Here is a 10,295-nt window from a genome sequence, read left to right as displayed (position 1 = left end):
CCTCACTTCACCTGAACAAAGGTCCACTGGTCTTCCCTGTCTCATCAATCTCAGAGGGCCTCCCCCTGCCCCACCACAGCCCACTGAAAATCTAGGTCCCTTCATCTCTGCCCTCTGATATGATGACTTCAGTCCCTAAATGGGCCACGCCTTGGCTCTTCTTCCCTGTCATTAGCTTTCGGGCTTTGGTTTACATGTCACCTCCTTTGGAAGCCTTCCTTTGGCCTTTGCCTCTAACCCCACTCAGACTAAGTACTCCTACCAGGAGCCCCTTTTGCACCGTTTCCCCCATGACTCCTCTTACCAATGCTGAAACAAACCAGTTTATACCTTTTTCCCTCTCTGACAATAAACCATGTGAGAGCTATGGCTTATCTCTCCCACTCTTCAGAGTTCTATCCCCAGCACCTAGCCTGGTGCCTACCTGGGGCAGGTTCACGAATGACCTACTCTGAATTAACCAACTTTCCACTGACTGCACCGAACATCATCATCCCTCCAGCCAGTCCCCAGCATTTATCCAGTGTCCACGAGGTGTCAGGCGCTGGGAGGTGGCAGTTGATGCGTCCTTTCAGATGAGAAGGAGTTGGCTAAGTCGAGGAAAGAAGAGTGGGCTGGCCAAGGTGGAAGTAGCAGCATGTATAAAGACAGGGAAGGAGCAAAAGAGTCCCTACATTAGAGGCAGGCTGAGAAGCCCTGGGTCATGGGGGCGTGGACTCTGAGAGGGAAGGGGAGGCAATGAGGCTAGAGAGGAAGGCAGCCCATGTGGGAAGGGCCTTGCACTGCCAGGCGATGCAACTGAGCCCTGATCCTGCAGGCAGCAAGGACCCATGGAGACCTTTGAGCATGTTAGTCATGTGTCCACGTTTGAGTTCTAGAAGGATGTCTCTAAGCACAGTACAATCTCATATCCTACCCTCTCTTTTCACAAACTCTCATTCATGACCTCCATCCTTCTTCCTGTAGACCAGTTGTTGTCAAGTTGCAGCTCTGAACCAGCAGCATCACATCAACTGGGAATTTGTTAAAAATGCAAATTATGGGACCATACCTGACCCACAGAATCTGAAATACCGGGGGTGGAGTCCCACCATCTTGCTTTAATAAGCCCTTCAGGTGATTCTGATGCACACTCAAGTTTAAGAACCAGTGCTCCACAACCTGGTCTTCCAAGAAGGGAAAGGACAAAAATAACAATGTCCTTCCTTAAGCTGCAGAGTTCTTCAGAAACACACCAACGTGAGGGTCTCCATCGCAGTAAACTTACTCTTTCCCCCAACCAACATCACAGCACACATACTGCGTGGAGACAGAAGGCAGAATGGTTTGGGCCCTTATTCATTCTGCACTTTATCCCACAGATATTGAGTGCATGCTCTGCACGTTCCAGCTTGAACTTAGACACACCTGAGCCTTGAGTGGAGCAAGGCCTCCAGTGGGAAGGTAAGTCAAGAGCGGAGGGTGAGCTCAGTCCCTGCCTCTGCCTGCAGGAGGGGCTGTTCTGGGGGGAATCTCTAGGTGTGCATAGCATGGTCCCCCAGCACAGGGCTCCAGCCAAAGGGCTCCCAGCTGTGCAGGGAAGAGCATGGGGTGGGGCACTCCAGCAAACATCAATGACACATGTTTCATATTATATGCAACATTCTTTGTGGAAGCCCCAGTGAAAAATACACATGGCCAACCATCCCTTTCTAGGCAGGAGGGGCCCCAGGAAAGGGGATTTGGACTGCTGGTTTTATCAAGAGTTAGAAACAAAGTGAAGGCTTTGAGTTTGCTAGAAAAACACATGGTTTGTGTTTGGGCTTTTATTTTAAGGATCAAGAGATGGTCTGGATATCAGGGGATACCTGAGGAGCCCACCTGGGTCTCAAGACAATGGTAGAAAGTGCATGGGATCTGGCATCTATCCCAGCTCCCTGACCTCCTTGCTGTGTGGCAGTGGGGGATCCACCCGCCTGGCTGAGCTTCTATTTTCTATTTCCTCATCTCGAATATAATAACACTGCACCTCCCAGAAAAGGCACTATGAAGACCCTGTGAAATGCCATTTATAAGACTGCTTTATAATACATAATACAAAAAAAGGATTCTTATCATTATTGATAATTCAGAAGGAAATACTGTCCAAAAAACTATCTGACAGCATAATATAGTGGAAGAACTATGGATTGAAAGACATTCCAAACTGGATATAAATCCAACTTCACCACTTACAGGCTGTGTGACCTCAGGCCAGTTACTTCACTTCTCTGAGCCTCAGCTTTTTCATCTGCAAAATAGGGGTAGAAATGCTCCCCTGCAGACAGGTTGCTGAAGGACTAACACACTCTCTGTAAATGTCCCTGGCCTATAGAAAGTGTCTCCATCCACGTGAGCACTGCGGCCCAAAGATGTCCAAAGCAGCACCGCCTGTGCCCCCGGGGTTCGAGGCCACTCCAAGGGTCAGCTCTGTGCTGCACATCCCCTCACTGGAGGAGAGGAGGCTGCCCGCTCCCCTGACACGCTTCTGAAAGCTGTTCTTCATCCTCACAGCTCTCGGAGCCTCCCCAGCCACCTCGATCAAGTTACAGGTCCATTTGTTTCCCCTCACAAAGCACCATGGTTTGGAAGCTGCCCCCATTCTCCGGCCTGGGGAGCTGGGCCAAGAGCTCAGCTCCGAGTAGCACAGTGCTGGCACTCCTCATTAAGGCACAAGAAAGTGTCACAGCTGGCCCCATGGTCATTCCCTTGTATATGTTTTCACCAATTTCCAGGCCCCTGGAAGCAGCCCCCCAGCCTCCACTTCTTTTCAGCTGAGTAATTTCCCTGGAAGGGAGGGGGTTTCATAAACCCACAGAAACCCGGCAGGTGTCTGTGAGGGATCTGATCCAAGGCAAGGAGGCAGGAGTGAACGTTGGTGGACCATCTCCCACATCCCAGGCTCCTTGTATGCACAGCACATCTCAGAATGAGCATCACCTGTCTGGGGGCCCCTCTCCTGACCACCCCCCCAGACCCGGTGAAGTCCTGCTACACACTCCCTTAGCAAGCTGCATTTCTTTGGCAATACTTACGAGGCTGTGTTGAGTCTTTCTTCCCGTGGAAGCTTCGTGAGGGGCAGGATCAAGTCTACCTCCTTCTCCAGTGATCATCTAGCACCTGCCACAGTGCCTGCCCCATGGTAGGTGCTTCATATTCTACCAAATGAATGAAGAAAACTGCAGGGCCATGGTGTAGGGCTAATATTTTCCTGACTTTTCAGAGAGGCAACTGAGACTCCAAGAACTGAAATGTCTTAGCCAGTAAATGGTGGAGCTGAGATTTAAACCCAGGCTTTCACCAGGCCTTGCTGCATTTGATTCATATTAAGATCAGGCTGAAAATGTTAACAAAGGCAATTTTTAAAAATAAAGAAGCTGAAACTGTTTACCCAGAACTCCCTCTCCACCCCAACACAGCGTGATTTGTACCAAGTGAGAGGATTCTGAGAGCTCTGTGCAACGCTCACAAGGCAGAGAACGGGGACAGGGGTGGACCTTGTCCCCCAGCTGCCGGGGACCAGCTCCTCACGCTGAGCCCCTCCCTGGCGGGTCCCCACCAGGGCAGGACTTGGATGAAAAGTCTCTGGAGAACAAAGACCACATTTTCCCTTGCAAAGCAGAGAAGCCAGTGCTGGGGAAACAATGGCCTTGCTGGGATCAAAGAGAGTAAGGCCCAGACAAGGGACAAAAGCTGAGTCCCAGCAGGATAAGAATGACAACCTGCTCTCCTCTTGCAAAGGTCTCCAGAGAGCATACATTGCAGCGGCGAGGGGGGCCGGGCGCACACGTCCTTTAAGGCCCACCCCACCTTCCTACCTCTGTTCCCAGAGGCCTCCCCTCCCCACACCACAGAGCCAGGAAGTAGCCTAATTGTCCTGCCCCCTGCCAGCCACATTCGATTCCCTTCTAGGCCTTTCCTCAAGTTTTTCCTCTGCCTAAAGTGCCCTTCCCCTGCTTTCCTCTGCAGTGCGCTTACTCAGGCTTCAGCTCAAGAGCTGCCCCCTCTCTGCCCTCTGTGACCCCGTGACACCTGGACCACTTGCATCCTGCCGTACGTCGCCCCCACCCACATGTCTGCTTCCAGTTACAGCACTGACCACGCTGAATTATTACTACCAGTGTCAATGCCTGCCTCCCCGACAGACTAGGACCACATGGAGGCTGGGACAATTTCTTAACGATTTTGTAAATGCACTGCCTGAGACGGATAGGTCAACAGTTCGTTGAATGAATAAAGAAATGAATGGTGTAGAGTGAGCTCTCCCAAGTCATGGAAACCCACTTTGGGTGAACCCAAACCTCTGTGACCTGTCAGTGTCCCTCATTTACGTTATGCCACTAGCATTCTGAAACTGCCTCCTCTGTTCAGGGTCAGGCTGGGTGCTGAGAATGGATCGGTCAGCAAAACAAATTCCTACCCTCATGGAGTTACAGTCCAGTGGCTGGGGACAGGGAGAAAGACTTTAGTCAATCACATAACTAAAAATTATGATATGTGCTGTGAATTGAAAAGCACAGGGAAAGGTAATAAAAAAGAATATTAATGTGTGCATCAATATCTGTTGAGAGCTCACCTTATACCGATCAGAGGTCTAGGCTCTGAGAGGGACTCATCAGGGAACTATGTCTGTTACAGAGCTAACCCAGCTTAAAACAGAGGATACTGGTCCAGGCCAGGAGGGCTTCCCTGAGGAAGTGATAGCTGAGCCAAGATCTAAGGGATGAGCCAGCATGAAGAAGGCAAAAGGCAGGTGGAAAGACTAATAGTTTGCTAGGAAAATACAAATGCCAACACACTAAAATGCACACAAAGAACCTGGTGGCAGAAGCTGGCAGAGCCGTCAATATATGTGAAGGTCAGACTCAAATGCCCAGAGAAACTTTGTCTTTGCCCAACACTGTCCCCATGCAGATGCAGATGGAGAGAAGGAGCCCCAGAGCCCTGGCTCCAAGTCTGCTGCCTCACGATGCCCTGCAGTGGTCAGGGGGATTAGAAAGACCCTTCTCTGGCACAAAGATGGGGCCCGGGGGTTAAAGCACAAAGCAACCCCAGGAGGGGCTCCTCTGGAAGACCAGGCTCAATCTAGAATTCCCAATCAAGGGACAGCCACTTATCACAGCAAAAATAAGAAGTGATGCCTTATGATGTGTTCACTCAACAATCATTTACAGTTTGTAGTGCATGTTCATATAGGAGGTCCCATCTCTTCTAAGGGCAGTGGCCAAGCCCTAGGTTCCAGTGGGAATGGGCTCTCCTCAGGTCTTCTTCTTAACTGGGACCTTAGATGAGTTATTTCTCCACTCTGAGTCTGAATTTCCTTATTTGTTTCTTGGGACCAATCCCTCCCACTGGCAGGGCTATGGTTAGGATGGTGCATTACTAGTCAGCTTGGGCTGCCATAACAAAGCACCACAAGCTGGGGGGCTTAAACAATAGCAAGTTCCACAGTTCTGGAGGCTGGAAGTCAGAGATCAAGGTGTCCGCAGAGTTGCTCTTCTGAGGCCTCTCTCCTTGACTCCCAGATGATCACTTTCTCCCTGTGTCTTCACAGGGTCTTTCCTTTGTGTCCTACTTTCCTCCTCTTATTAGGACACCAGTCATCCTGGATTAGGGTTCACCCTAATGACCTCATTTTAATTTAATTACCTCTCTGAAGGTTTTATTTCCAAATACAGTCACATTCTGATGTTCCAGGATTAGGATTTCAACATATAAATTTCAAGAGAATACAATTCAGCCTTTAACAGTTGGAATAAGGCTTGTAAATTTCTGCATGATGCCTGGCACACAGCAGGCACTGGCTAGACAGGAGGTGCCATTGGCATTGGTATCCCAGGGAGACATGGTACAGTAGATGACCACTTCTCCCTTATATGTTCTAGTGGATAAATGGGGGCTGGGAGGTGCCAAACAAGTTTCTAAATTCTAACCCTGCCTTGCTGCCTGGACGACCTTGGCAATACCTTGTCACAACAAATGGTTTACATCCTGCACCCCATAATATCTATGTTCCTTTTCTTCTTACATAGTTTCATTGTGTAAACAGAAAAAAATCAAGTCCCCAAGTCTGGCCACTCCCACGGTAAGACAGGAAGGAAGCTAAGGTTCTACCATTTTCAGAACCAGTCCCACGAACACTCACCAACGACTCAGCTTCCAGCTGTTGCTCTGAACGTGTAGCTGAAGCAATGTCAGAAAACACTCTCTTCCTTACCTTTCCCCTACTTCCCTACCTACCACGTGGGAGCAGCACTTTTCTTAGAGGCATTCGGTTAGAATATTATCAGGCAAAGAAGATGTAACTTAGGGAGCCATCTTGGTAAGACTCACCTGTCCCCAGGTCACCCACTGATATTTTAGGCAAAACTCATCTGTTTGGCAAACTTCCCTGCCCTGACCCGGCTTGCCTTGCCATGCCCAGGACAGCTAACAGGGGACAGGGGACAAGGCCAGAGTACCAACTCTGAGGTAACTTCTCATCTTGCTGCTTGTTTGGTGAGATGCTAAACAGGTTGTTGGTTTTTGTGGGTTTTTCTAAAGACTGCCTCAGGATATTGTTTTTGCGATGTGAGCCCAGGCAGTTCCTAGAGACTGGCTTTAGGCTATTGTATTGGCTTCCTCTTTGAATCCAGTCAAATCAAGATAGTGATGTCAAAAGAGATGAGTGAGCACAGGAGAGATGCTGAAATGGCACTTTGGCACAGCAGGAAGAAAAAAATGGGTTTTGAAAAGGTGCTAATTGGTCTCTGGGCCAGTGAGGCCCTATTTGGAAGCTCACTGTGCTCCACTCTGAGCCCCACATTTTGTGTTCGTTTTCAAAACGACCCATGCTCATTGCAGAAAATTTGGAAAATAGAAAAATGTAAAGAATATACACACATACGAGGAGACCTGGGTTTCGTCTGGTCTCAGGAATTCAGCTGAATAGGGATCAAACCATTCTGAACACCTCCGAACTCAACAGGAGATTGAAGAAGAGAGTAGCAATAACTCTCTGAACAGAGAAGCGACCACTTACTGGAAGGTAGGGCATGCGGAGAAGTGAATCCGAGGCGATATTTGGGAGAAGAGACGGCCGGGGAGGGGGCCTCTGTCGGCCGCTTCTGGCAAGTGATAGAGCCGCGGAGCACAAAATCGGAACTTTCAGAAGTCGGCTCCACTGAGGGACGTCGCTCCAGTGTCTAAGCGGGGGGTGGAACCCTCATGGGACAGTGTGGTCTCAGGACCCTCGGGGTCACAGAAAGACCGGGGGTGCCTGAGTGCGCCAGAGCTCCCAGGTATCAGAGCGGGGAAGCTGGCTGCAGAGACAGAGCCAAGGCATAGGCTCTCAGCTCGGGGTTGCCATAAACTGTGATCCGCGGCAGTCGGGCCACGGCTCCTCCAACAGGGACTCAATAAGTGGCAGAGACAGGGAGACTTCCCTTCCTCCCCCAGGAGGAGCGGCGCGGGAACGCACCGCAGGGATCTGCTGGGTTTGGAGACTCTACATGGGGTTGGGGGCCAGAGATAGAAACACTCGGTCACAGGCCAGGTGAGCACGGAGTGCGGCCAGAGACCAGGGAGACGGGAGTGACTGCTTTTCTCTGGGAGTGCACTGAGGAGCGGGGCCCCGAGTTCTCAGCTCCTCCGGGCAGAGATTGGGAGGTCACCATTCTCAACCTGGTCCTCCAAAGCTGTACCAAGAGATTGCAGGGAACAAAATCGCCTGAGAGCAAACCCGAGCAGCTTGCTTAGCCTGGACAGACAAGGGCGGGGCAATTCCGCCTCCGGCAAAGACATTTGGGAACCACGGCAACAGGCCCCTCCCCCAGAAGATCAGCACGAACAGCCAGCAAGCCAAGACCAAGTTTACCGATCAAGGGGAACGGGAGAACTCCAGCGCTAGGATAATACTGCACATAGAATTCATGGCTTTTTTACCATGATTCATTAGTTTTTCAAGGTTAATTTTTTAACTGTTTTTTCTTTTTTTTGAATTTTTCTTTTTCCCTTTTTCAACCAACATCTTATCAATCCCTTTTTTTAAAAAAAATTATTTTTTATTTTTAGAGTCATATTTTATCCCTTCAAAGTAGTTACCCTTATTTTTGGCACATATATATAAGTTCTTCTCTCTTTAAAATTTTGAGATACAGTTTTTTCTAACAGATCAAAATATACCCTAAATCACTAGTGTATGGCTTTGTTCTAGTCTCCTGCCTGATCACATTCTCTCCCTTTTTTTTCCTCTTTGTTTCTTCTTTGTTTTTTAATCTTCTTCTTTCTTTTTTCAAACAACTTATTATCTTATCAATTCCTTTTATAAAATCTTTTATAATTTTCATCTTTACACTCATCTTCCATCCGTTCATTGTATCAACCCTTATTTTGTACATATATAAGTCTTTCTTCCTTTAAAATTTTAGGAGGCACTTTCTTCTAACAGACCAAAATACACCCAAAATCTAGTGTTGTGGCACTGATCTATGCACTAGCCTGATCATATTTGATCTATTCGTTTTTTTTTGTATTGTTCTGTTTTTGTTTTTAATCTTTTACTTTTTTTTTCTTTCTTTCTTTTCTCTTTCTTTTTCTTTCTTTCCCTTTCTTTTCCCCTGGTTTCAGGTCTTTTCTGATTTGTATAGAGTATATTTTCTGGGGACGTTGTTAACCTGTTAGCATTTTCTTCTCTCATTCATCTATTCTCCTCTGGACAAAATGACAAGACGAAAAAAATCACCTCAGCAAAAAGAACAAGAGGTAGTACCATCTGCCAGGGACCTACTCAATACGGACATTAGTACGATGTCGGACCTAGAGTTCAGAATCATGACTTTAAATATACTAGCTGGGCTGGAAAAAAGCGTAAAAGTTATTAGAGAAACGCTTTCTGGAGAAATAAAAGAACTAAAATCTAAAGTCGAAATCAAAAAGGCTATTAATGAGGTGCAATCAAAAATGGGGGCACTAACTGCTAGGATAAATGAGGCAGAAGAGAGAATCAGCGATATAGAAGACCAAATGATGGAAAATAAGGAGGCTGAGAAAAAGAGAGAGAAACAACTACAGGATCACGAGGGCAGAATTCGAGAGGTAAGCGAAACGATAAGACGAAACAACATTAGAATAATTGGGATCCCAGAAGAAGAAGAAAGAGAGAGAGAGGGGCAGAAGGTATATTGGAGCAAATTATAGCAGAGAACTTCCCTAATGTGAGGAAGGAAACAGGCATCAAAATCCAGGAGGCACAGAGAACCCCTCTCAAAATCAATAAAAATAGGTCAACACCCCAACATCTAATAGTAAAACTTACGAGTCTCAGAGACAAAGAGAAAATCCTGAAAGAAGCTCGGGAGAAGAGATATGTAACCTGTAAAGGTAGAAACATTAGATTGGCAACAGACCTCTCACAGAGACCTGGCAGGCCAGAAAGGACTGGCATGATATCTTCAGAGCACTAAACGAGAAAAATATGCAGCCAAGAATACTATATCCAGCTAGGCTCTCATTGAAAATTGAAGGAGAGATAAAAAGCTTCCAGGACAAACAAAAACTAAAGGAATTTGCAAACATGAAACCAGCCCTCCAAGAAATATTGAAAGGGGTCCTCTAAGCAAAGAGAGAGCCAAAAGCAGCATAGATCAGAAAGGAATACAGACAATATACAGTAACAGTCACTTTACAGGCAATACACTGGCACTAAATTCATACCTTTCAATAGTTACCCTGAATGTAAATGGGCTAAATGCCCCAATCAAAAGACACAGGCTATGAGATTGGATTAAAAAACAAGACCCATCGATATGCTCTCTGCAAGAGACTCATTTTAGACCCAAAGACACCCCCACATTGAAAGTGAGGGGGTGGAAAACCATTTACCATGCTAATGGACACCAAAAGAATGCTGGGGTAGCAATCCTTCTATCAGACAAATTTGATTTTAAAACAAAGACTGTAATAAGCGATGAAGAAGGACACTATATCCTACTTAAAGGGTCTATCCAACAAGATTTAACAATTGTAAATATCTATGCCCCGAACATGGGAGCAGCCAATTATATAAGGCAATTAATAACAAAAGCAAAGAAACACATTGACAACAATACAATAATAGTGGGGGACTTTAACACCCCCCTGACTAAAATGGACAGATCATCTAAGCAAAAGATCAACGAGGAAATAAAGACTTTAAATGAAACACTGGACCAAATGGACTTCACACACATATTCAGAACATTCCATCCCAAAGCAACGGAATACACATTCTTCTCTAGTGCCCATGGAACATTCTCCAG

Source organism: Eumetopias jubatus, unplaced genomic scaffold (genome assembly GCF_037043125.1).
Source record: "Eumetopias jubatus isolate StellerSeaLion01/CBP00866 unplaced genomic scaffold, mEumJub1_p1.0 scaffold_4, whole genome shotgun sequence".
Classification (NCBI taxonomy): Eukaryota; Metazoa; Chordata; class Mammalia; order Carnivora; family Otariidae; genus Eumetopias; species Eumetopias jubatus.
This window is presented reverse-complemented; position numbering follows the sequence as displayed.